The 26,093-nt window shown below is 51.3% G+C and overlaps 1 protein-coding gene across 4 annotated transcripts in view; it reads right to left on the reverse strand.

The window, feature by feature from the left end:
* DEGS2 (delta 4-desaturase, sphingolipid 2) overlaps positions 1–23,205 on the reverse strand; it is a 45,676-nt gene extending 22,471 nt beyond the window's left edge. Inside the window, exons 1-3 of one of the 4 annotated variants that reach the window (XM_063793873.1) lie at positions 22,390–23,143; positions 8,782–8,953; positions 509–621 (exon numbers count right to left, since the gene is read on the reverse strand). The gene's annotated coding sequence lies outside the window, so the exon portion shown is untranslated. Of the gene's footprint in view, positions 1–508; positions 622–8,654; positions 8,954–22,389 lie in introns of all 4 variants that reach the window. The other 3 variants (XM_063793872.1, XM_063793871.1, XM_063793874.1) reach the window with 3 other exon arrangements.
* Positions 23,206–26,093: the final 2,888 nt, after the last annotated feature.

Consider the following 26,093-nt stretch of genomic DNA (forward strand, 5'->3'; position numbering starts at 1 on the left):
CCCAACACACACACGCCCCAACACACACACCCCCACCCAACACACAACACCCCCACCCCCACACACACATGCCCCAACACACACACACAACACACATGCACACCCGCCCCAACACACACACACATGCCCCAACACACACACCCCAACACACACACCTCCCCCAACACACACACACCCATCCCAACACACACACAACCGTCCCAACACACACACACACCCCAACACACACCCGCCCCAACACACACACACATGCCCCAACACACACACACCTGCCCCAACACACACACACACACCCCAACATACACACCCACCCCAACACTCACACCCGCCCCAACACACACACCCCCACCCCAACACAGACACCCCTGCCCCCAACACACACACGCTCAACACACACACTCCCCCGCCCCTAACACACACCCCCGCCCCCAACACACACACACCCCTGCCCTCAACACACACACACCCCTGCCCCCAACACACACCCACACCCACCCCCAACACATACCCCTGCCGCCACCACTTCCTCTTATCAGCCTGAGACAAAACCCAAAAACTTTAGGTGGCCAAAAGCCTAAAAGGGAACAAAAGGGGGAGGAGAAGAAGAAGGACAAAAACACCCTAGATATAGGAGAGGGAGAAAAGAGGAGCCAATAAATTATATATATAAATATACTTATAAAATATACAATAAATAGATTATATATTATATAAATTAAAACAAGTGCCCATAATTCAACCCAATTAGAAATCCAAAATGTATATGTAAAAATGTGTATGACAAATGATATATATAACAAATATATGACAAAATGCATATACCAAAAGGATTCACATAAAAGGATTAAAAGGGCACTGACTGGCTTTTGTGCCTCTAAACAAAATAGGCTGTAAGTTAACTTTAGCATTTGCTAAAATGCACCGATTAACAAATCTTCATGGACTTAATCTATACTGTGGTTCAAATTATAGTTATACCTGAAGGTCCTATTAAATTTATTTTATTTATTTATTTGTTAGTGTTTCAATTTTTTCGAGATGAAGTCTCACTCTGTTGCCCAGGCTACAGTGTAGTGGCATGATCATAGCTCATTGCAGCCTTAAACTCTTGGACTCAAGTGATCCTTCCACTCCAGCCTCCCAAGCAGCTAGGACTACAGGTATGCACCACCACAGCTAGGCTAATTTTATTTTATTTTATTTATTTATTTATTTATTTATTTATTTTGTAGAGATTGGATCTCATTATGTCATCCAGGCTGTCTCAAACTCCTGGCCTCAAGCAATTCTCCTGCCTCAGCCTCCCAAAGCACTGAGATTATATGATACCTATAAAGCACTGATACTATATGAGCCAGTGCACCTGGCCCCCAACTCAATTTAAACATTGTACCCCCCCTTATAATCTTAAGGAGGTAACTTAATATAAAATAGAGGGAAAATAGATATGCCTAAGTGTAATGGCAGCCCTGCCTAAATTTCCTGTAGTTATAGTACCCGTTGCCTTAAAATATCACACACTGGGTATAGATGCTCTAACACAATGAATAATAAAATTAAAGTAAGCCTTTAATTTTAAATTTTAAGCACTTACTTTACAATTAAAGTACTTACTTTACAATTAAAGTTAAGTGCTTACAGATTTGCTCAATAAAATGGGACCCCGTGGACCTCCAGTTGAAATTTAATTTGGGCCGGGTGAGGTGGCTCACACCTGTAATCCCAGCACTTTGAGAGGCCGAGGCGGGAGGATTGCTTGAGCCCAGGAGTTCAAGACCAGCCTGGGCAACATAGTAAGACCACGTCTCTACAAAAAAAATTTAAAAATTAGCCAGGTATGGTGGTGCACACCAGTGGTCCCAGCTGCTTGGGAGGCTGAGAAGGGAAAATTGCTTGAGCCTAGGAGGTTGAGGCTGCAGTGAGCCAAGATCACGCCACTGCAGTCAGCATGGGAGACAGAGCAAGGTCTTGTCTCAAAAAATAAGTTAATTAAATTACATAGTTAATTTGGTTCAATATAAGTTAAAATGGGCCCTCAGGGAGTGATGCTTATTATCTAAAGCCTAACTAATAAGGCAGTGATTGTTCCCATTGCTGCTCTGTTTAACGGTCTAGTTTTACCTGTTCTTAAACCCAGGAAAAACAAAGGGCTCCCGGTGGTAGATTTCTACAATCTTCATGCTGTGGTCCCACCCACTAAGGCCCCCACACCCAACAGCCAAAGGCATTAAAATTATTATTATTACTATTTTGAGATGGAGTCTCGCTCTGTTGCCCAGGCTGGAGTGCAGTGGCACAATCTCGGCTCACTGCAAGCTCTGCCTCCTGGGTTCACGCCATTCTCCTGCCTCAGCATCCCGAGTAGCTGGGACTACAGGCACCCGCCACCACGCCAGGCTAATTTTTTGTATTTTTAGTAGAGATGGGGTTTCACCGTGTTAGCCAGGATGGTCTTGATCTCCTGACCTTGTGATCCACCTGCCTGTCTCAGCCTCTCAAAGTGCTGGGATTACAGGTGTGAGCCACCGTGCCTGGCCCAAAGGCATTAAAATTAACTCCACCCCAGTCAACAACCATGAAGTATTTTGCGCTGACAGCTTTGGCTACTACATTATATTTGATGCCTGTTTCAACAGGCTTTCAGCCACAGTTTGCCTCTGCCTCCAGAGGGACACACTGCAGCTGGGCCAGGCTGCCCTGGGGGACCCCCACAGCTCTGCCAGGGCACACTGTTATGCAGACAATACCTTCCCTACATCCACCTGCTCCAGGGGCACTGGCCTGGCATGACACTGATAGCAAAAGACGTTGGACATGGCAAAAGATGTTGGCATGACATTGATGGGAAGAGATGTTGACATGACATTGATGGGAAGAGATGTTGGCATGACATTGATTGGAAGAGATGTTGGCATGACACTGATGGGAAGAAGATGTTGGCATGACATTGATGAGAAGAGATGTTGGCATGACACTGATGGCAAAACATGTTGGACATCCAAGTCCAACATCTTTTAGTTCTCTTTGGGATCTGATGGCAATACATTCATCATTTACAAATTTTTACTTATGCTACTGATGCTGCTACTTATACAGTGGCCCACGTGAAGCAGGACTCCCTCACACAAAAGGCTCTAAATCTGTTCAAGTAAGAATCAGCAGGCACTCCTGTTAGAGCCCTCGGAGACTCCTGCACTGTGGATGGGCTTTGGCAACCCCTCACAGGCCCCCTGCAGTCTCTGGACCACCTAGCATGGCCATTAGTTGCTCAAGGTTTGATGATGCAAGACACCGCTTCTCTTAACAAAATTGCTGGGCTGACGCGATGGCACATGCCTGCAGTCCCAGCTACTGGGGAAGCTGAGGTGGGAGGATCGCTTGAGCCGGAGAGGTGGAGACTGCGGTGAGCCGTCGTCGCACCACTGCACTATACCCGGCTGCCCATTTTGCTTTGGGTCATGGCAGCAGCACCCCCACAAACTTGGTGTGGCTACCAAGGCCTTTATAAGACGCAAAGGAACCAAACCTGAGCCCTCTGGCGTATTCCTCCTGCAGGAGGAACTCCTCCCAACTCCCTTGTAGGTGCTGAAGGAGCTCACCTGCTCTCAGACCTCGCGGCTACCTGGAGAGCCCCTGGGATTAGCTGAGTGAACACAGACGGTAGGAACCGCACTGCCAACCATTGTAAGCATGAGGAAGCTCAGTGGATGATGGCTGCTTTCCATCTCTCAGTCAGAATGTCCCTAATGAAGGACAGGACTCAAGGGTCAACACAATTGGCCAAACTCCAGCCAGTCACCTTAGTACTGGCTGCCTGACTGACACAGGGCCGCATCTTCATATCTGTTACAAACTATGGTGCCATTGGCTGAGTTGTCCCTTTGAGGGTCAAGGACTCTGGGACTCTTGCCTCACAGAGACCCAAACTTAAATCAAAACCAGAGGGCTGGGCATGGTGGCTCACACCTGTAATCCCAGCATTTTGGGAGGCCGAGGCGGGTGGATCACCTAAGGTCAGGAGTTCGAGAAGAGCCTGGCCAACATGGTGAAACCCCAACTCTACTAAAAATACAAAAAAAAGGGCTGGGCACGGTGGCTTATGCCTGTAATCCCAGCACTTTGGGAGGCCGAGGCAGGTGGATCACCTGAGCTCAGGAGTTCAAGACCAGCCTTGGCAACATGGTGAAACCCCATCTCTACTAAAATACAAAAATTTAGCCAGGTGTGGCAGCATGCACCTGTAGTCCCAGCTACTCAGGAGGCTAGGGCAGGAGAATTGCTTGAACCCGGGAGGCAGAGGTTGCAGTGAGCTGAGATCATGCCACTGCACTCCAGCCTGGGCGACAGAGCGAGACTCCATCTGCAAAAAAAAAAAAAAAAAAAAAAAAAAATTAGCCAGGCATGGTGGCAGGCGCCTGTAATTCCAGCTATTTGGGAGGCTGACGCAGGAAAACTGCTTGTACCCAGGAGGCGGAGGTTGCGGTAAGTGGAAATCGCACCATTGCACTCCAGCCTGGGTGACAGAGCAAGACTCTGTCTCAAAAAAAAAAAAACCCAAACAAACAAACAAACAAAAACCTTTCCCATTACCCTTTCCTGTGTTTAAAGGGGGATTTGTCTAATCTCTAAGATATATTGTTGAAACAAAATATCGTATGCTTTTAACACACTTTACAACTCCACCAAGATACTGTTAGAGACCTTGGAAATTTCAGATCTCTCTTCTTGGGTTATGCCATGTAAATGGGAAACTTGGTTACAAGCCAGACCATGAGGACACCTCATACGTCTCCTTGCGCCACCCCTTCCCACTCTCACATTGAAATGTTCCATGCTGTTCATGCTAACCTATGCCTTACTCTCTATCAGTCTCTGCTATCATCACCCCAAGGTTTCCTTAATACGATGTCAACGCATCACAGGGCCAGTTGTATTCGCCATGCCTTTTTCTTTTCTGTAATTGTGATGCTGTGACATCTTGGGGCTTTGCTGACCCTGGAGGGACTGCCCCTCCTAGGGCTAGCCAATTCCTAGAGATTGCAAATGACCAGCTTAGGAGCAAGGCTTTCGGATGCAAGCTAGCCAATCCTAGCCCATACCCCACTACCCCCTCCATTGGGCTGTCACAGTCAGGTCCAGTATTCCCCTGCCCTAACCACCGGAGGGTCAGTACCAGGCAGTCTAGACAGCTCTACACCCCCAGCCTCCTGAAATGATTCAAACCTACCAATCCCAAGCCTGCTCACCCTGCCTCACCCATTCCTTCCCATGGAAACCTCAAGAAGGGCTTTCCCACATTTCCCCCCACTCCCCTGCCCTCCAGCCTGGCCTGGTGCACCCCAGGTGGCCGTGTGTGGCAAGGTGTGCCCTCTCCTCTTGGGAACTGTAAGTAACAAATTCTTTCCAATGGCAGTCGAGTCCTGCTCTGTCGGCCGCACTATGCCAGAATCATAATAAAACCCATTTTAAAACAGGATGGATCTCATAGCTACTTATACTTGTTACACAGGTATAATCTTAAGATGTGTGCAGTTTAATTGAAAAGTGAGCATAGGCTGGGCACAGTGGCTCACGCCTGCAATCCCAGCGCTTTGGGAGGCCCAGACAGTTGGATCACTTGAGGTCAGGAGTTCAAGACCAGCCTGGCCAACATGGTGAAAATGTAAAAACTAGCTGGGCGAGGTGGCAGGAGCCTGTAATCCCAGCTACTCAGGAGGCTGAAGCAGGAGAATCATTTGAACCCAGGAAGCGGAGGTTGCAGTGAGCTGAGATTGCACCACTGCACTCCAGCCTGGGCGAGAGAGCAAGACTCTGTGTCCAAAAAAAAAAAAAGAAGAAAGAAAGAAAAGTGAGCACAACTTGAAACAATAACAGCAAAACCCAAAGTTACCATCTAGAAACATTGTAGAGAAATTTTTGAGTAAGGAGATGAAAACAAAAATCCCAAAGCCATAGAGCACGGTGGCTCACACCTGCAATCCCAGCGCTTTGGGAGGCCGACGTGGGAGAATCACTTGAACTCAGGAGTTTGAGACCAACCTGGACAACATGGAGAAACCCTGTCTCTACAAAAAATAAAATAAAATAAAATAGTTGGTCTGGTGGCTCATGCCTATAGTCCCAGCTACTTGGGAGGCCAAGGTGGGAGGATCACCTGAGCCTGGGAGGCCAAGGCTTCAGTGAGTCGTGATCGTGCCACTGCACTCCAGCCTGGGCAACAGAGTGAGATCCTGTCTCAAAAAAAGAAAACGAGGGAGGGAAGGAAGGAAGGAAGGGAGGGAAGGAAGGAAGGGAGGGAGGGAGGGAGGGGGGGAGGGAGGGAAAGGAAATCCTTAGAGCTTCCAAGAAGAAACAGAAATAAACTGCCTGCAGATGAATAAGTGAGACTGTCCACAGACTTCTCAGTGAAGCTGTGCACAGGAAGGCCATGCCGCAGCCTCGTGTATGTCCGCCCCACTGTGGCCTCTCCTGTCTCCCACTATAGCCCACTATAGCCTGACCCCGTAAGGCACGGCCCAGACCAGCCCTCCGTGCCTGCACGGCTGCATCTGGCTAGTCCACCTGAATGCAGTCCTCCAACCCTGACCCCACGCTGGTCTCCACTCCCTCCCTGTATCCCCAGGCCTCTCATCCTGCATGCCTGCCCCAACTCTTTCCAAACCCTCATGTCGAGACCAAGTGCCACCTGCTCCCAGAAGCCTCCCTGATTTGTCAGCCTGAACTGATGACTTGTCCTTCTTTCCCCCTCTCCCCACCGCTGCTCACTACCTCGGTGGTCTTGTCTCATTCTCTGTCTTTCCCCCTCTCCCCGACACTGCTCACTACCTCGGTGGTCTTGTCTCATTCTCTGTCTTTCCTTTTTGGCCCAAGGGGCAGCACGGTCCCTGGACACGGACCCAGCTGAGATGGCATCTCAGCCTCTTACCCGCCAGCTGAGCTTGGGCAAACCACTTCGCCTCCGTGCCTCAGTCTCTTCCCCTGTAAAGTGGAGATAGCTACCTTACTTCCTGGAGTTCTCAGGAGCAGGAGCCTGTGTGTCAAACACCCACAGCCTTGCCTGGCACACAGTGGGCCCTCAGGCCACAGCAGTTGTCAGCTGGGAGAACCAGGTGTCGGGGGCCATGGGCTGCTGGGTGATTTCCACAGGGTTGCTGGGAGCCTCCCTTTTGGGGCCCTCAGCCTTATGCCATCCCCTGAGCACTCTTGTCGCTATTTCATTTATGACACCTCGTTGATTAGGTCACTTTCAAACATGTGTCTTAAGGATAAAATAAAAACTGGTGGGTGGGGCTGAGGGGGTGCGGAATCCCAATTGCACACCACACACAAACACACCCAAGCAGGTGCAGGCATTCGGAGCAGGGGACGTGGTGCCAGCCCCACAGGCAAGAGCCAACACCAAGGCAGAACCGGGCTCTACTCTGAATTGTGCCACCTTCATCCCTGGGCCGACAAATACAGTGCTTCCCGTCCCGTCAGCTGGGAGCCCAGGCCACCACATTTCAGCGCTTTACAGTGGAGGGCAAAGGGACTCCTCAGGAGTGGAGGTGCGCTCTGGCCCTGGCACATCTAGCTCGGGCGCTCCATGGGATATGCACGTCCCAAACCACAGCTCTGAAATACTCTTGGTTTCCCTAGCCAGGTCCCCAGCCCAGGCCCAAGAAAGACTGAGCATGGCAGCCAGGCACAGAGGCAGCCCAGCTTCTGGCCCCACCAGCGTACAGAGACGCATTCTGAAGCTCGGATAGTGCGTGAGGTGTGAGGCTGCCTCTGCTGCCAGTGCCACCCAGTGGGAACCCCCTCCATGCCGGTGCAGCCCATGGACACAGGATGCTGGGGATGAAATGCTGACAGACAGGCAGGAGCCCACTCAGCTCCCCCCACTGACCTAAGGATCCTCCAAGGGGCTATTTCCGGTTGAATGTGATTGCATTTTCAGTGGATAATCAATGTTTGTTGTGGACACAAATCTGGAGAGCCCCAAAGACCTCAAACATGTCCCTCAAGAATGTCAAGGACGCAAAAGATAAATGCTTGAACTGGCTGGGCGCGATGGCTCACGTCTGTAATCCCAGCACTCTGGGAGGCTGAGGCAGGTGGATCACTCTGAGGTCAGAAACTCGAGACCAGTCTGGCCAACACGGTGAAAACGTTTCTCTACTAAAAATACAAAAATGAGCTGGGCGTGGTGGCGCACGCCTGTGATCCCAGCTGCTCAGGAGGCTGAGGCAGGAGAATCACCTGAACCCAGGAGATGGAGGCTTCAGTGAGCAGAGATCGCACCATTGCACTCCAGCCTGGGCAACAAAAAAAGACTCCATCTCAAAAAAAAAAAAAAAAAAGCTTGACCTGTTGGATACCCTGATGTGGTTATTATGCATTGCATGCCTGTATCAAGATATCTCATGTAATCTCATGTACACCGTAAATATATACACCTAGTATGTACCCACAAAAATTAAATTTTTAAAAAATGTCAAGGAGGGCCAGGTAGGGTGGCTCAGGCCTGTAATCCTAGCAATTTGGGAGGCTATCGCTTGAGCTCAGGAGTTCAAGGCCAGCCTAGCAGCCTGAGCAACACAGCAAGACCCAGTCTCTGCAAAACACAAAACAAGAAGAAGAAAGTCAAGTCTGTCCCCAGTTCAGCAGCTCACCTCTGACTTCTCTCCTTGGCCTCATGCCCAGGGCACCTTCCTGAATCCCAGAGGTGAGCAAAACTCCACCTCCACAACCCCAGGGCACCCCATTGCCACCACCCCTCAGCCTTGGAAATGGAGTCACCAGGCATGAAGTTTAGAGGTGCACAACCTGGCACCGAGTCCCTACGGTGGGACCATGCCCGCAGCGGCAGTGTGGAAGATGGGACAGACACAGTGAAATGCCTCCAGGGCGTGGTGGGAGGGGCCGGAACAGGGAGATGGCGCGTGAGTAGCATCTGTTCTTACAGCAAAACCTGTAAAAGTAAAATATACGTAGGTTTGTCACTAAAGACGTGTCTGCATAAATACACCCACGCCGAAGACTGTTCTGATCCACCTTTTTATATAATTACCGTGTGTCCTTGTGGCTGTGTGGGTGGCTGTGTGTGTCTGTGCAAAGGTGTGCCTGTGTGCATCTGTCTGTCTGCAGAGGCATCTGTGTGTGTTTGTGTGTGAGCGGAGGTTCTGGAGAAGGCCTGGAAGGATCCTGTCAAACTGGAGGGGGGCTGCGGGATGAGGATTTTTCTTTTAATGCATCTGCCCAGTTTGAGTTTTACGAATGTTAATCATTTAAAGGCAGAAAAGATATCTTTGGGGGTTTTGGGTTTTTGTTTTTTGTTTGGGTACAGGGTCTTGCTCTGTTGCCCAGGCTGGATTGCAGTGGTGTGATCATAGCTCACTATAGCCTTCTAAGCCCTGGGTTCAAGTAATCCTCCCTCCTCAGCATTCCCAGTAGCTAGGAATACAGGCATGTGCCACCACGCCCAGCTAATTAAAAAATATATATATATCTTTTTTCTTTTTTAGGGATGGGGTCTCGGGGTCTTGCTGTGTTGCCCAGGCTGGTCTCAAACTCCTGGGCTCAAGGGATCCTCCCAACTTAGCCTCCCAAAGTGCTGGGATTACAGGTGTGAGCCACCGGGCCGGTATAAAAAGATATCTAATTAAATTTTTTTGAATTAGTGGACTCCTCCCAGGCTCGTCCTCCTTCGCCACCCATTCCCAGCGCATTGCCCCCCGCCAGCCAGGTCCCCAGGCCTCCCAATCCTGCACTGTCCGCGGCGGCGGGGGTGGGGAGAGGAGGGTGCTTTGCACTCGCGGTTCCCGCCCCTGGGAGCATTGATCCTCCCGCCCCCGCAGCCCGGAGCCCGGACCAGCCCACGTTGCTCCCGCTGCGGCCCAGCCCAGCCCAGCCCAGCCCAGTGCCGCGCCTGTCCTCGAACCTGGCCCGCCGCTCGCCCGGAGCAGGGACCTGCGTGCAGCTGTGGAACCGAGGCGCGGGCTGCGGGATCCCGCCCTACCTCCCATAAACCAGGGCCCGAGATAAGGGGGTCCCAGAGGGCCAGGGGAGTCGCGGGCCCAGCGTCTCAGTGGGCACGAATTTCTTACTTTAACCTCTTTTCTGTCGACCCCATCTGTCCCCACCTGGGAGGAGGGGGAGCAACAGGCCCCTTCCCGGTCGAGTTCAGGGCTCGGTACAAAGGCTGCATGATGCCACAGAGGGTGAATGGCCTGGTGCCAAGGCTGGGAGTGCCCAGACAGAAGGGCCACAGGGCATCCAAGAAGTGTGAGTTCAGGCCTTGAGGGCCTTGAAGGACGGAGAGAGTTCCTGACCAGGGAGAGGAGAGATTCTCAGCTGCAGGCACGGCTGGGACACAGGCCTGGTGGTGGGAAGGAGCAAGGGCCACTGTGGCTGGGGAAGGGGAGTCGAGCAGGGCTCAGAGGCTTAGTGCCCTGGGGAGCCTGGGAGTGTTGAGGTCTGGGAGGGCCTCAGGGAGTTGGGACGTGGGGTGGGGAGGATGTGGATGAGGTGTCCGCCCAAGGGAGAGCCTTTTAAGCGGAATCCTCCTTGGGTCCCTGGCCTGGTCCCAGCTCTGAAGAGGCTGGGGCAGGACAAAGAGCAAGGGTGTGTGGGGGTGAGGCCTTGAAAGAGACAAGTGAACAAATCCATCACTGGGTGAGCCAAGCCTCTCGAAGGTCCCACCAGGGAAACTGAGGTTGGGCCCCTGGAGAGTGGGGTGCAGGAATGGTCTGCTCCAGGAGGTGAGAACAGAGCGCATGACTAATGCCACCAGGACTACTCACGGCACTGACTTCATCGCCCAGCTTGCGGACATAGGGGCCTGGCTCAATTCGCCCAACCTGCCTTTCTGGCCCTGACCCATAGCCTTCAAACCCCACTCCTGACTCACTGTACCCCACCTCCCTGCCACAGGGAAAAACATACTGAGTGCCTAGGCCCGGCGCTGCTGTGGGGAGACCAGTGTGGAGTCACACAGGGTGGAGGGGAGGACCTAGAGCTGGGGTCCTGCTCCTGCCTGGCGCTGGGACCCAGCTTAGACGTGGCCTCTCCTAAATCCCCTCTTCAGCTCAGGCAGCCTGGTCCCTGGTCCTTGACCACATTCACGCTGCAGGATTTCATTTATATAAAGTACAAAACAAAGGTAAAATTAATCTATGGTGGTAAAAGTCTAAATAGTAGTTGCCTTTGGAGGCTTCTGGGAGCTGGAAATTTGCTGTAATGCAATCTGGATGGAGCCGTAGGTGGACATAGGGAAAAATCATCTGGTTGCTCACTTAAGGTTTTGCACGTTACTATAAATACACAAATAAATGAATATAATAACACCACACTGTTACTAATCATAGTTCCCCCATGTTCAAGCCCCTTCATGCAGGTAGGCCAGACATTTCTGATGCTGTGTCCCCAGCGCACAGCCCAGGGCAGCCATCTGTCCTCACGGTGGTGAACAACTATCAATATCCCCATTTTATGACGACGGAAATTGCAGTTCAGGGGAACCAAGGAACCAAGGTCCTGTCTGACTCCAAAACTCTTCCCAGAAAGCTCTGTGGCTGTTCTAGCTCTGTCCAGGGACGTTCATGTCTTGGAGAGGAAGCAAAGACAAGAGTCAGAGGATGCAGGGAAGCCAGGGTTTCTAGGAGTGGCACCATGGCTAGTTACCATGGTCAGGCTGTGATAGGGCCTTGGGAGGAGGGACGGGTGCTCTCCAGAAGGAAGTGATGTCAGGCTGTCTTAGAGAATGGGTGAGGTCTAGAGCTGCAAAAACTGGACAGTGAGCCAGGCGCGGTGGCTCACGCTTGTAATCCTAGCACTTTGGGAGGCCGAGGCAGGTGGATCACCTGAGGTCAGGAGTTCGAGACCAGCCTTACCAACATGGCAAAACCCTGTCTCTACTAAAAATACAAAAATTAGCTGGGCATGGTGGTGCATGCCTGTAATCCCATCTACTCGGGAGGCTGAAGCAGGAGAATCGCTTGAACCTGGGAAGTGGAGGTTGCAGCGAGCCGAGATCACGCCACTGCACTCCGGCCTGGACGACAGAGCGAGACTCCATCTCAAAAAACAAAAACAAAAACAAAAAACAAAACAAACAAACAAAAACTGGACAGTGGATGGTATCCCAGGTTGAAGAAACAGCAGAAACAAAGACTGGGAGGGAGTAATGTACAAGTTGTGGTCTGGATAGTTGGGCTGGAGCAGAGGATGCTGGAGGAGGCTCAGCAGGGCAGGTATGACCGTCACAGCCACTGGCTGGCACTAGCCAATGCAGGGTTCTTCTGGGAACTCTGGGGTCCTGAAACTAAGGCAGCTGAGGAACTTCCAGAATGCCTTAATAAATTAATATCAAACATGATTTGCTTTTGAGCTAACGTCAGCCGTGCCAAGATTCATAAAAGAGGCTGGAGAAAGGAGATTCTGGCAGGGCAGATCTGATGTCATCCACTAAGCATGGAGCCTTGTGCTATCTGGAATCTGGGATGACACAGCCTGAGCCTCCCCACCCAGGTGGCTCCCACTGAGATACCCACACTGTGATCATTGCCAAGGACACCAGACACTTCCTCCAAGCAACCCAAGGGAAGGAGGGCAGAACTCTGCTGGGTGGCCAGGGCAGTCCAGGCAGGCACATAGGGTCCAGAGGGAAGAAAATCAAGATGTCATCCAATTCCATCCTAGATATTGTAACTGAACCTAGGTTTGATTGCTCAACCCTCAAAAGCCAGACACAAGAGATGAGGGTTGGTGGGAGGAAAAGCAGGCTTATTCAGAGAGCCGGCAAAACTGAGATGGGGAACTCGTGCTCTAACGTACCATCTTAAGGCCTGGGGTGGTGGCTCATGCCTGTAATCCCAGCACTTTAGGAGGCTGAAGTGGGTGGATCACTTGAAGTCAGGAGTTCAAGACCAGCCTGGCCAACGTGGTGAAACCCCGTCTTTACTAAGAATACAAAAATTAGCCAGGCATGGTTGGGCGTGGTGGCTCATGCCTGTAATCCCAGAACTTTGGGAGGCCGAGGCAGGTGGATCACCTGAGGTCAGGAGTTCCAGACCAGCCTGGCCAACATGGTGAAACCCTGTCTCTACTAAAAATACAAAAATTAGGTGGGGCGCGGTGGCTTACGCCTGTAATCCCAGCACTTTGGGAGGCCAAGGTGGGCGGATCACCTGAGGTCAGGAGTTCAAGACCAGCCTGACCAACATAGCGAAATCCTGGCTCTACTAAAAATACAAAATTAGCTGGGCATGGTGGTGGGTGCCAGTAATCACAGTTACTTGGGAGGCTGAGGCAAGAGAATCGCTTGAACCTGGGAGGTAGAGGTTGTAGTGAGCCGAGATGGCACCACTGTACTCCAGCCTGAGCGACAGAGTGAGACTGTATCTCAAAAATATAAATAAATAAAAAATAAAATCCCATCTTCAGTATTTCAGGCTGGTCAGAGGCTTTTTGTGGGAGGGGGGATATGGGGAAACCATGAGCAGGGCTTGGGATCAAGAGGTGACCGAGGACCACAGACATCTAGGAGCCAGCGAGGGTCTGAAGAGGTTGGGAACTTCTTTGTCCTTAGTCAAGGGTCATGATGCTCCTATAAATCCTTAACAAAACGTAATTCCTGGCTTACCTACTTCCCCTCTAATCCCAGAGTTAGTTTTACGAACTACATGATTGCTGTTTGTGCATTTTATCTCAGTGCTGTAAATTATCCCGGCTTACAAACAGGAATGGGTAAAGGCCCCTTGAAAAAAAAAAAAAAGGACTGGGCATGGTGGCTCACACCTGTAATCCCAGCACTTTGGGAGGCCGAGGCAGGCAGATCACTTGAGGTCAGGAGTTTAAGACCAGCCTGGCCAACCAACATGGTAAAACCCCATCTCTACTAAAAATACAAAAATTGCCCAGTCGTGGTGGCATGAGCCTGTAATCCTAGCTACTTGGGAGGCTGAGACAGGAGAATCACTTGAACATGGGAGATGGAGGTTGCAGTGAGCTGAGATCGTGCCACTCCACTCCAGCCTGGGCAACAGAGCAAGACTCCATCTCAAAAACAAAACAAAACAACAACAACAACAAAAAATAGAGTTAGTTGTGTCCGTTCTTTTCCACTGTTACAGTATGACCACTGGTGAACCTCTGCAGAGATTGTTTGAGGGACAGAGTTTCATTTTCATTGAAAAAGTTGTTCAGGGCCTGGCTCGGTGGCTCACGCCTGTAATCCCAGTGCTTTGGGAGGCCGAGGCGGGCAGATCATGAGGTCGAGAGATTGAGACCATCCTGGTCAACAAGGTGAAGACCTGTCTTTACTAAAAATACAAAAATTAGCTGGGCATGGTGCCACATGCCTGTAGTCCCAGCTACTCGGGAGGCTGAGGCAGGAGAATCGCTTGAACCTGGGAGGCGGAGGTTGCGGTGAGTGGAGATCGCATCACTGCACTCCAGCCTGGGCGACAGAGCGAGACTTCATCTCAAAAAAAAAAGAAAAAGTTGTTCAGGCCAGGAGTGGTGGCTCATGGCCCATGCCTGTAGTCCCAACACTTTGGGAGGCTGAGATGGGTGGATCCCTCGAGCTCAGATGTTTGAGACCAGCCTGGGCAACATGGCAAGACCCTGTCTCTAGTAAAAATACAAAAAAATAGCTGGGCATAGTGGTACACACCTGTAGTCTCAACTACTCAGGAGGCTGAGGCAGGAGGATCAGTTGAGCCCAGGGGGCAGAGGTTGCAGTGAGCTGAGATCATGCCACTGCACTCCAGCCTGGATGATAGAACGAAATCCTGTGTCCAAAAAAAAAAGAGATGATCTAGTAACTAGGACCACAGGCATGTGCTACCACACCCAGCTAATTTTTAATTTTTATTTTTATTTTTTATTTTTTGAGACGGAGTTTCACTCTTTCACCCAGGCTGGAGTGAAGTGGCTTGATCTCGGCTGATTGCAACCTCCGCCCTGCCTGGTTCAAGCGATTCTCCTGCCTCAGCCTCCTGAGTAGCTGGGATTATAGGCACTTGCCACCACGCCTGGCTAATTTTTGTATTTTCTGTAGAGATGGGGTTTCATCATGTTGGCCAGGCTGGTCTTGAACTCCTGACCTCAGGGGATCCACCTGCCTTGGCCTCCCAAAGTGCTAGGATTACAGACATGAGCCACCACGCCCAGCCTCACAGCCAGCTAATTTTTTAAAAATTATTTGTAGAGATGGAGTCTCACTATGTTGCCCAGGCTGGTCTCAAACTCCTAGGATTAAGCAATCCTCCTGCCTCCGCCTCCCAATGTGCTGGGGGTACAGGCGTGAGCCACCATGCCTGGATCATCAGTGGATCATCTTAAAATCAATGACATTTTACACACAAGTGTGACCGGAAAGGGGTCTGATCCAGACCCCAAGAGACAGTTCTTGGATCTCATGCAAGAAGGAATTCGGGCAAGCCCACAGAGTCAAATGAAAGCAATTTCTTAAAAAAGTAAAGGAATAGGCCAGGCGCGGTGGCTCATGCCTGTAATCCCAGCATTTTGGGAAGCTGAGGAGGGAGAATAAAAGAATGACTACTCTACAGGCAGAACAGTGGCACGGGCTGCTCTACTGAGCATACTTATGGTTATTTCTTGATTAGATGCTAAACAAAGGGTGGATTCTTCATGAGTTTTCCAGGAGAGGGGCAGGCAATTCCTGGAACTGAGGGTTCTTTCACTTTTTAAACCATATCAGGTAATTTCTAGGCGTTACCACGGCATCTGTAAACTGTCATGGCACTGGTTGGAGTGTCTTTTAGCATGCTAATCCTAATGCTAATGTATTGTAATTATTGTATAATGAGCAGTGAGGATGACCAGGTCACTTTCGTCACCATCTTGGTCTTCGTGGGTTTTCGCTGGCTTCTTTATTGCATCCTGGTTTATTTATTTATTTATTTATTTATTTATTTTTATTTATTTATTTATTTATTTTGAGATGGAGTCTTGCTCTGTCGCCCAGGCTGGAGTGCAGTGGTGCGATCTCAGCTCACTGCAAGCTCCGCCTCCCGGGTTCACGCATTCTCCTGCCTCAGCCTCTCGAGTAGCTGGGACTACAGGTGTCCGCCGCCATACCCGTCTAATTTTTTGTATTTTTAGTAGAGACGGGGTTTCACTGTGTTAGCCAGGATGGTCTTGATCTCCTGACCTCGTGATCCGCCCACCTCAGCCTCCCAAAGTGCTGGGATTACAGGTGTGAGCCACCGCGCCCGGCCTGCATCCTGTTTTATCAGCTGGGCCTTTGTGACCTGTCTCTCTTGTGACCTCTTATCTCTCACCCTGTGACTTAGAATGCCTAACCTCCTGGGATGAGGCCAGCAGGTGTCAGTCTCATTTTACCCATCTCCTATTCAAGATGGAATCACTCTGGTTCAAACACCTCTGACACAAGGATATATGATAGATATCTATATATATATATATTATATGTGATGTCTTAGTCTTCTTTCTGTTGCTCACAACAGAACATCTAAAACTGGCTAAATTATTTTATTTTATTACTTGAGACACAGTCTCTCTGTCTCCCAGGCTGGAATGCAGTGCTGTGATCTTGGCTCACTGCAACCTCTGCCTCCCTGGTTCAAGCAATTCTCGTGCCTCAGCTTCCCAAGTAGCTGAGACCATAGTCCCACGCCACCACACCTGGCTAATTTTTGTATTTTTAGTAGAGATGGGGTCTTGCCATGGGTGGCTAGGCTGGTCTCGAACTCCTGGGCTCAAGTGATCCACCCACCTCAGCTTCCCAAAGTGCTGGGATTACAGATGTGAGTCACCGCGCCCGGCCACTAATTACTCTTAGTACAAGATTCAGGAGGCCGGCTGCAGTGGCTCACGCCTGTAATTCCAGCACTTTGGGAGGCTGAGGCGGGCGGATCACGAGGTCAGGAGTTCAAGACCAGCCTGGCCAATATGGTGAAACCCCGTCTCTACTAAAAATACAAAAATTAGCCAGGCATGGTGGTATGTGCCTGTAGTCCCAGCTACTTGGGAGGCTGAGGTAGAAGAATCCCTTGAACCCGGGAGGCAGAGGTTACAGGAGCCAAGATTGCGTCACTGCACTCCAACCTGGGTGACAAAGGGAGACTCTGTCTCAAAAAAAAAAAAAAAAAGAAAAAGAAAAAGACAAATAAAGATTTAGGAGCAGAGGAATAATCTAAAGACAGAATTTAATCATTGAAAGGAAAGCAGAGGCGGGGCCCTGTGGCTCACACCTGTAATCCCAACACTTGGGAGGGGGAGGTGGGTGGAACCCTTGAATCCAGGAGTTTGAGACCAGCCTGGGCAACATGGCAAAACCTCATCTCTACTAAAAATACAAAAAATTAGCCGGGTGCGGTGGTGTGCACCTGTAGTCTCAGCTATTCTGGAGGCTGAGGTGGGAGGATCGCTTGAGCCCAGGAGGTTGAGGCTGTAGTGGGCTGAGATCACACCACTGCACGCCAGCCTGGACGACACAGTGAGACCCTGTCTCAAAAAAAAAAAAAAAAATGGCAAGCAGAGCAGAAGGATTTGGAGTACTCTCAGCCTGGCCATATAGAGGGTGGAAAAGTACGTTCAGGAGAGGAAACCATGGGTGTAGCCTGGTGAATATTTGCTAAGGAGATTAGCATGTAGAAGGAAGCCAGGTGCCATGCCTCAAGACAACAAAAGACACTGCCAAAGAGGCATGCAGAGAGCCTGGAGCACGGAGGCCGCCCCTCCTGTCACAGGCCTAGAGACCGAGGAGGGAGAGTGGTGTCAGGGGACAAGCCTGGGGGTGGAGGTGGCTCTCCATGGGCTTGCTGCCCAGGGCTGCCTTGGGACTCTGATCCCCACACCCCTGCACAGCGCTCCATGCTTAGTTCACCTGTGGCTCAAGAGGGCCCCAGCTGCGGCTCCTGTTGCAGTACCAGAAGGTACAGGTCGTAAACCTTGGCAGAGGTTCACACGGTGCTCATTCTGCAGACTTTTTTTTTTTGGAGACAGAGTTCAGCTCTTGTTGCGCAGGTTGGAGTGTAATGATGCGATCTCTACTCACTGCAACCTCTGCCTCTCAGGGTTCAAGCGAGTCTCCTGCTTCACTGCTTCAGCCTCCCAAGTAGCTGGGACTTCAGGTGCCCACCACCATGCTCAGCTAATTTTTGTTTGTTTGTTTTTTGAGATGGAGTCTTGCTCTGTCACCCAGGCTGGAGTGCAGTGGTGCGATCTTGGTTCACTGCAACCTCTTCTGCCCAGGTTCACGCCATTATCCTGCCTCAGCCTCCCGAGTAGCTGGGACTACAGGTGCCTGCCACCACCCCTGGCTATTTTTTTTTTTTTTTTTGTATTTTTAGTAGAGACGGGTTCTCACCGTGTTAGCCAGGATGGTCTCACTCTCCTGACCTCATGATCAGCCCACCTTGGCCTCCCAAAGTGCTGGGATTACAGGCATGAGCCACCGTGCCCAGCCTCATTCTGCAGACTTGCAAAACACAAGAGCTGTGAAGCTTGGCAGCCTCCACCCAGATTGCAAAAGAAAGCCTGGGGACCCAGGAAGAGACTTGTCACAAGGGCAGAGCCACCACAGAGAGCCCCCCATAGAGCAAGGCCCAGAGGAAATGTGTGGTCTGAGCTGCAGCACAGAGTCCCCACCAGGCTAATGGCTAGTGTGGCCATGGGAGTGGGACCACTGTGGGCCCCCAGAACTGCAGAGCCCGGGCAACATGCCACATCCACCTGGGAAAACCTCAGGCACTGCACTCCAACCCAGACAGCCAGACGTGCCCCCAGCAAAGCCATAGGAGTCGGGCTGCCTGGGCCTCGGGCCCAACCTGCCCTAGTGTATCCAGGGTGCAGGACATGGAGTCCAAAGAGATCATTCTCCAGCTTTAACCCTTAATGTCTGCCCTGCCCGGTTGCAGACCTGCATGGGGCCTGTTCCTCCTTTCATGTTGCCTCTTCCTACCTTTTGAATGGGAGTGTCCGCCTTATGCCTGTGCCACCATTGTATCTGGGAAGTAGATAACTTGCTTTGATTTCATGGGATTACAGATGAGACTCTGGACTTTGGACTTTTGAGTTGGTGCTGGAATTAGTTACAGCACTGGGGCTACGAGGATGGAATAACTATATTTGTACGTGAGAAGGACATGAGTTTTGGGGAACTTAGGGGCAGAATGCTATGGTTTGAATATTTGTCCCCTCCAAAATGCGTGTTCAGACCAGGCGTGGTGGCTCACGCCTGTAATCCCAGCACTTTGGGAGCCCGAGGTGGGCAGATCATTTGAGGTCAGAAGTTCAAAACTAGCCTGGTGAGCATGGTGAAACCCCATCTCTACTAAAAATACTAAAATTAACCGGGCATGGTGGTGGGCACCTGTAATCCTAGCTACTCGGGAGCCTGAGGCAGGAGAACCACTTGAGCTGGGGAGACGGAGGTTCCAGTGAGCCAAGATCTCGCCACTGCACTCCAGCCTGAGTGATGGAGTAAGACTCTGTCTCAAAAAAAAAAAAAAAATACATGTTCGAATTTAATTCTCAATGTAGCAATATTGAGAGGTAGGGCATTTAGGGTGTGACTGGGTCATGAGGGCTTAGTGTGCTATTGGATTGACGGGTTATCATGAGAGTGGGCTAGCATGCTCAGCCCTCACCATGTGATACCCTGCACTGCCTCAGGACTCTGCAGAGAGCCCCCACCAACATGAAGGCCCTCACCAGATGTGGCCCCTCGACCTGGGACTTCTCAGCCTCTGTAACTGTAAGAAATAAATTCCTTTTTAAAATAAATTAGGCAGGGCTGGGCACCGTGTCCCAGCGTGTAGTCCCAGCATTTTGAGAGGCTGAGGCAGGTGGATCACTTGAGCCCAGGAGTTCAAGACCAGCCTGGCCACCATGGTTGAGGCCCCATCTCTACTAAAAATACAAAAATCAGCCAGGTGTGGTGGCACTGGCTGAACTCACGCCACTGCACTCCAGCCTGGGTGACAAGAGTGAAACTTCATCTCAAAAAAAAAAAAAAGGTCCGGGCGCAGTGGCTCATGCCTGTAATACCAGCACTTTGGGAGGCCGAGGCGGGCAGATCACGAGGTCAGGAGATCGAGACCATCCTGGCTAACACGGTGAAACCCCATCTCTACTAAAAATACAAAAAATTATCCAGGCATGGTGGCAGGCACCTGTAGTCCCAGCTACTTGAGAGGCTGAGGCAGGAGAATGGCGTGAACCCAGGAGGCAGAGCTTGCAGTGAGCGGAGATCATGCCACTACACTCTAGCATGGGCAACAGAGCAAAACTCTGTCTCAAAAAAAAAAAAAAAGAATTATTAGTATAAGTCATCATGCAGCTTCGTCTCTGTTTTGCTAATGTGAAAGTTGATCATACAACCAGGTTACTGTTGTCAGACCCAACTAAAACAGAGTTGAGAGGCCAGGAGGAAAAAGCACTGGGGTCACATAACATTGCTCCAAGAATGTCATTCTCTGCAAACCTGGCTGCTGAAACTGCCTGCTGTAACATGACACCAGTTTACCCACCTGTTACTGAAACAACCTGGTGCAACTCTAAGACTAGTTTTACCCGCGGCATCATCATTGCTCACCAGAGCTTGTCAGCTCCCCAAAACTTTACTAATAGCCATGAACTTCCTTTTAAAACAATGCATAATATTTCTTTTTTATAAAACCTCCAACCTTCTCTTTGTTCTTCAGACATACTGAAAACTACCTGGTTTGTTTATATGCCCCAAATTGCCATTCTTGCTTTTCAAGTAAAACTTTTTCAATTTAGAGATTTGTCTCTATATTTTATTTCACTTCACACTTAGAAATTTCTTCTGGCCAGGCAAGGTGGCTCAAGCCTATAATCCCAGCGCTTTGGGAGGCTGAGGTGGGAAGATCACTTGAGCCCAGGGGTTCCATACCAGCCTGGGCAACATGGCAAGACCCCGTCTCTACTAAAAATATAAAAAATTAGCCAGCCATGGTGGCATGTACCTGTAGTCCCAGCTACTGGGAGGCTGAGGTGGGAGGATCACTTGAGCCCAGGAGGCAGAGGTTGCAGTGAGCCAAGATTGTGCCACTGCACTCCAGCCTGGGCAACAGAGCTAGACTCTCTCTCAAAAGAAAAAGAAAAGAAAGAGAAAGAAATAAATTTCTTCTGCCAGATACCTTAATTAATCAAGGTCGGCCTTCCATCAAGCCCTCAGGCATGTATGTAGTTCTACTCACATGCTAACCCATTAATTTATTAACCCACGAATGGATTAATCTATTCTTTTTTTTTTTTTCTTTGAGATGGAGTCTCGCTCTGTCGCCCAGGCTGAAGTGCAGCGGCACGATCTTGGCTCACTGCAACCTGCGCCTCCCAGGTTCAAGCGATTCTTCCGCCTCAGCCTCCAGAGTAGCGGGGACTACAGGCGTGCACCACCACGCCCGGCTAATTTTTTGTATTTTTAGTAGAGACGGGGTTTCACCCTGTTAGCCAGGATGGTCTCAATCTCCTGACCTTGCGATCCACCCGCCTCAGCCTCTCAAAGTGCTGGGATTACAGGCGTGAGCCCCCGCGATCGGGCTGTCTTTTTTGTTTTGTTTTGTTTTGTTTTTTGAGACGGAGTTTCGTTCTGTTGCCCAGGCTGGAGTGCGGTGGCGCGACCTCGGCTTACCAAAACCTCTGCCTCCTGGATTTATATTTTATTCCTTTTTTTTTCTTGACTAGCTAAAGGAATAAAATATAAAATACTACACTCAATAAAATGATAACAGGCCGGGCGCGGTGGCTCATGCCTCTAATCCCAGCACTTTGGGAGGCTGAAGTGGACGGGTCACCTGAGGTCAGGAGTTTGAGACCAGCCTGGCCAACATGGTGAAACCCCGTGTGTACTAAAAATACAAAAAAATTAGCTGGACGTGGTGGCAGGTGCCTGTAATGCCAGCTACTCGGAAGGCTGAGGCAGGAGAATCGCTTGAACCCGGAAGGCGGAGCTTGCAGTGAGCCAAGACTGCGCCACTGCACTAGAGCCTGGGCAACATAGTGAGACTCTGTCTCAAAGAAAAAAAAAGAATTATAACCGGGGACAGACTTTTCTTCCCTTTTAGAGCTGACCTTCTCTGGGAGAGGCTATCACCAAGATAAATCGGTAAGGCTTAATTCCATGTCCAGTGTTTTTGGCAAAACCCTTGTTCCCGAGGGGGTGAGTGGCCTTCCCAGCAGGCTCTGCTGAATTCTGGAAGAGCCTGTTTCCAGAAACTTTGTTTTGTACATGTCTTGGCAAATGATCACCACCCCCCTCCCCCCACCACCCACCCACTTCCGAAGTGGTCTAGGGCTTAAGTCCAGATGGGGATGGGCTCAGGGCGGGGTGGGAGAAGTCAGGGGGAAAAAAAAAAAAAGATAAAGAAATAAATTTCTTCTGCCAGATACCTTAATTAATCAAGGTCGGCCTTCCATCAAGGTCGGCTTCTCGGCTCCCCAGCCCCCGCGCCTCACGGGGACCTCAGGCCTCGGCAGGGGCCTCTCCCTTTGCATCTCCTCCTAGTCAGCTGTGGGTGGTGATGGCCCGTGCCAAGTTCACGGTCTCAGCCTGACGAAAGGCGGCCTTTACCAGCCTCAGGACCCCCAACGAACCTGGGGCCATGGCTGGGGAGGGGGCTCTGCCCAGGCTCTGCGTTCTGGGACAGGGGTCCCCAGATGACCATGCGTCAAGGCCCAGGGACCTGTTTGTGGGCCCGAGAGCACGGGGGTCAGGGGTGGGGCTCGAGTCTCGTCCCAGGGCTCCGGGACAAGCTTCCTGGAGGAGGCAGCGTGAGCTCTGGGAGGTAGAGGTCAAGACCTCAAAAAATGGGGGGACACGGGCGGAGGGGGCATTTTGTTACTCCTACGTCCCTGCAGAAGCCCAGACCCTCAGAGACTAGGAACTGAGGCCTGGCAGAGTGGGGTGGGCCAGCAATCAGGCGCCAGGCCACACGAGGAGAGCCCACTGCCCCGGGGATGTCAGACGCGGGGCGGCCTCGGCGACCGCACACGCCATAGAAAGGTCACCGAACTTGGCCGCCCGGCCGTCCCGGAAATCGCTACTGCCCGGCAGCCCTGGGGCCTCCACAACCGCGTCCCGGCGGCTCAAGTTGCCCTTTGTCGCCCCCTGCCGACCAGTATCCCTGCGGCTCCCGCGCGGGACAATCAGGCGGGCCGGGCTCGGAAATAGTGGGCATGGGTCCCTGAGGCGCGGGGATTGGCCGCTCTGTGTCATGTGTCCTCGGCTCGGGCCAACCAGCGAGGGAGGCAAAGTCCCATCCCGCGCGTCCCGTAGCCCTTCAGCGAGCTGTGGGCGGGGCGTCAGGCCTGACACCTCGGCCAGAGGGCGGGGCCGGAGACCTGAGCGGCGCCGCTTCCGCTCTTTCGCCCAGGTGCCCTGGAGCCGCTGCTCTCGCCTCCCTTCTCCACCTAGCGGCGGTGTTTTACACCCCGGAGTGGCTTTTTGGGGATAAAGGCACAAATCTTTGCCAGACCTCCCGCCAGGCCCCCTGGCCTGCCACGTGCTCCTTGCCGGCCTAGACTCACCCAGGCTGTGCCCTCTGCTCAGAACGACCTTTCCCCCCTTCCCCTCCCCCTCGCTTGCTCCGACGGTTCTTTGCAATCCCGGCTGGGGTTGGGTTAAGGGCCTTCTGGGGCTTCTTCATACCCTGTGCATCTTCCTCCTACTGGCACCGACCACCCCACACTGGGCTGCCATCTGCTTGCCTACACCCACTGACTTTTCATCTCTGTATCTCCCCAGTAAGCAGAGAGTGGCTCACAAAAGGCACGTTAATACCTGTGTGTTGATATAAACCAAGGAGCGGGACGATGGCTAGGAAGTAACATCCCTGGGCATCATCTGAGTACCAGGCCCCCTGCCAGGTACTTTAGAGGCTACTTGATGTTCAGGCCCATGGCAGCCCTGGGAGGGAGGCACAAAGGCTCTTTTGTTCCTGGGGAGTCAGTGGAGGCCCCTAGAGGCTGAATGACTGTCTGGGTCCCCCAGCTGGACTGTTTGGGGACAGGCCTGGGGAGCTGAGGGCACCCTCATACCAGGCAGCCTTGCGCCTGAAGCTCTGCTGGTGAAAACTGATGGGCAGGCCCCTGGAAGGGAGAGTCAGGGCCTGCGGGGGCGGGGGTGGGGGTGGGAAGGCAAGCGGAGGGGAAAGGTGAGCATAGACAGGCATTTGTGATGGCCACAGGCCTTCACTACTACCCTGACATCAGGGCCAATGGCAACCTGCAAGGCCCTTCAAAGCCCTGCTTCCACCTCTGCCCATCTCTGGCTGCAACCTCCTGGTTCCCCCACCCTGTGCTCTATTCTCCAGCTACACTGCCCCATGTCAGCTCCCAGGCCATGCATCTGGGCCTTTCACATGCTGCTCTCTCCAGGGTCCATCCAGCCCCACCTCCACCACATTGCCAAGACCAGGCCTTACTTTCCAGACTCCATGTACTTCTCAGCACTGGCCCCACCATTTGTGCTGAGGATCTTCAGCTACTGAGACCTGAATTCAACCCCAGGCCCTGGGTTTGAATTCTGACACATTTGTGGCTGACCTTGGAGAACAGCTCATCCATGGGCTCGCAAAACAATGCCGCTGACTTAGACAACACTCTACTGATTTGCTGGCACTGGGCTGGGGCTTTGGTGGACACTGAATCCCCACAAACCAGCCTGCAAGGTCAGACATGTGAAAAGTCCTTTCTGTTTCATCAAGGCTCATCAGGTGAACGTCTCCAACAGGCTCTCACTTCAGCAACATCTCATAGCAGAAGGTGATCTGTCTTCAAGGTTGGAGGCTGGTCCCGTAGACCCCAACTCCAGCATGAGGCCAAGGGCTGGCCAAGGCTGCAGGGTTGTGGCTATCCCAAATATGAACTCAGACACACTTAGTTCTGAATCCTGTGTTACCTTGGGCAAATTACTTCACCTCTTTGATCCTTCATTTTCTTCCTTTTTTCTTTTTTGCTTTAGCTTTTCTTTTCAATAAAATTAATAACAGGTACATATTTTTAACAGACAAATAGAACTACAAGGCTTACAATGAAAAAAGGCAGTCCCTTGACTTGCTTTGCCCATCCTGGGTCCTCCCCAAAGAGGCAGCCACTTTGTACTCCTCTAGATGTTTCTTCAGGTTCTCACCTCCATACATGGAAGTGACAGGTTTACACAGTACTAATGGTTACTGATTTTTTCACATTGAGGTATTATCTAATCACTGCCTACCACTGAGAGGTGAGGGCTTAAATAAACCTTCACATAGGCCAGGCTCACACCTGTAATCCTAGCACTTTGGGAGGCCGAGGCGGGTGGATCACTTGAGGTCAGGAGTTCGAAATGAGCCTGGCCAACATGGTGAAACCCTGTCTCTACTAAAAATACAAAAAAAAATTAGCTGGGCATGCTGGGCGCAGTGGCTCAGGCCTGTAATCCCAGCACTTTGGGAGGCCGAGGCGGGCGGATCACCTGAGGTTGGGAGTTCGAGACCACCCTGACCAACATGGAGAAACCCCATCTCTACTAAAAATACAAAAAAAATTAGCCGGGTGTGGTGGCACATGCCTGTAATCCCAGCTACTTGGGAGGCTGAGGCAGGAGAATGGCTTGAACCTGGGAGGCAGAGGTTGCGGTGAGGCAGAGGTTGCGGTGAGCCGGAGATCACGCCATTGCACTCCAGCCTGGGCAACAAGAGTGAAACTCCATCTAAAAAAAAAAAAAAATTAGCTGGGCATCGTGGCGGGCTCCTGTAATCCCAGCTACTTGGGAGGCTGAGGCAAGGGAATCACTTGAACCCAGGAAGCAGAGGCTACAGTGAGCCGAGATCGTACCACTGCACTCCAGCCTGGGCAACAGAGCAAGACTGCATCTCAAAAAAAAGAAAAAAAAAAAAACCTTCAAGTACCTACACGTTTCCTTGCCTCGTCTACCACCTCTTAGACTCTGATCTGTAACCTGTATGCTCTCCTTGGGCCAGTGTGAGGATGAAATGACCTCCTGGATACTTGGAGCTCCTGGCACAGTGCTCAGCACCCAGCACGCGCTCAATCAATGCAGCTGCTCAGTCATAAACATCTGCTGAATTGTCTAAGTAAATTTTAAAAATGTT

This window comes from Pan troglodytes, chromosome 15, assembly GCF_028858775.2.
Source record: "Pan troglodytes isolate AG18354 chromosome 15, NHGRI_mPanTro3-v2.0_pri, whole genome shotgun sequence".
Lineage (NCBI taxonomy): Eukaryota > Metazoa > Chordata > Mammalia > Primates > Hominidae > Pan > Pan troglodytes.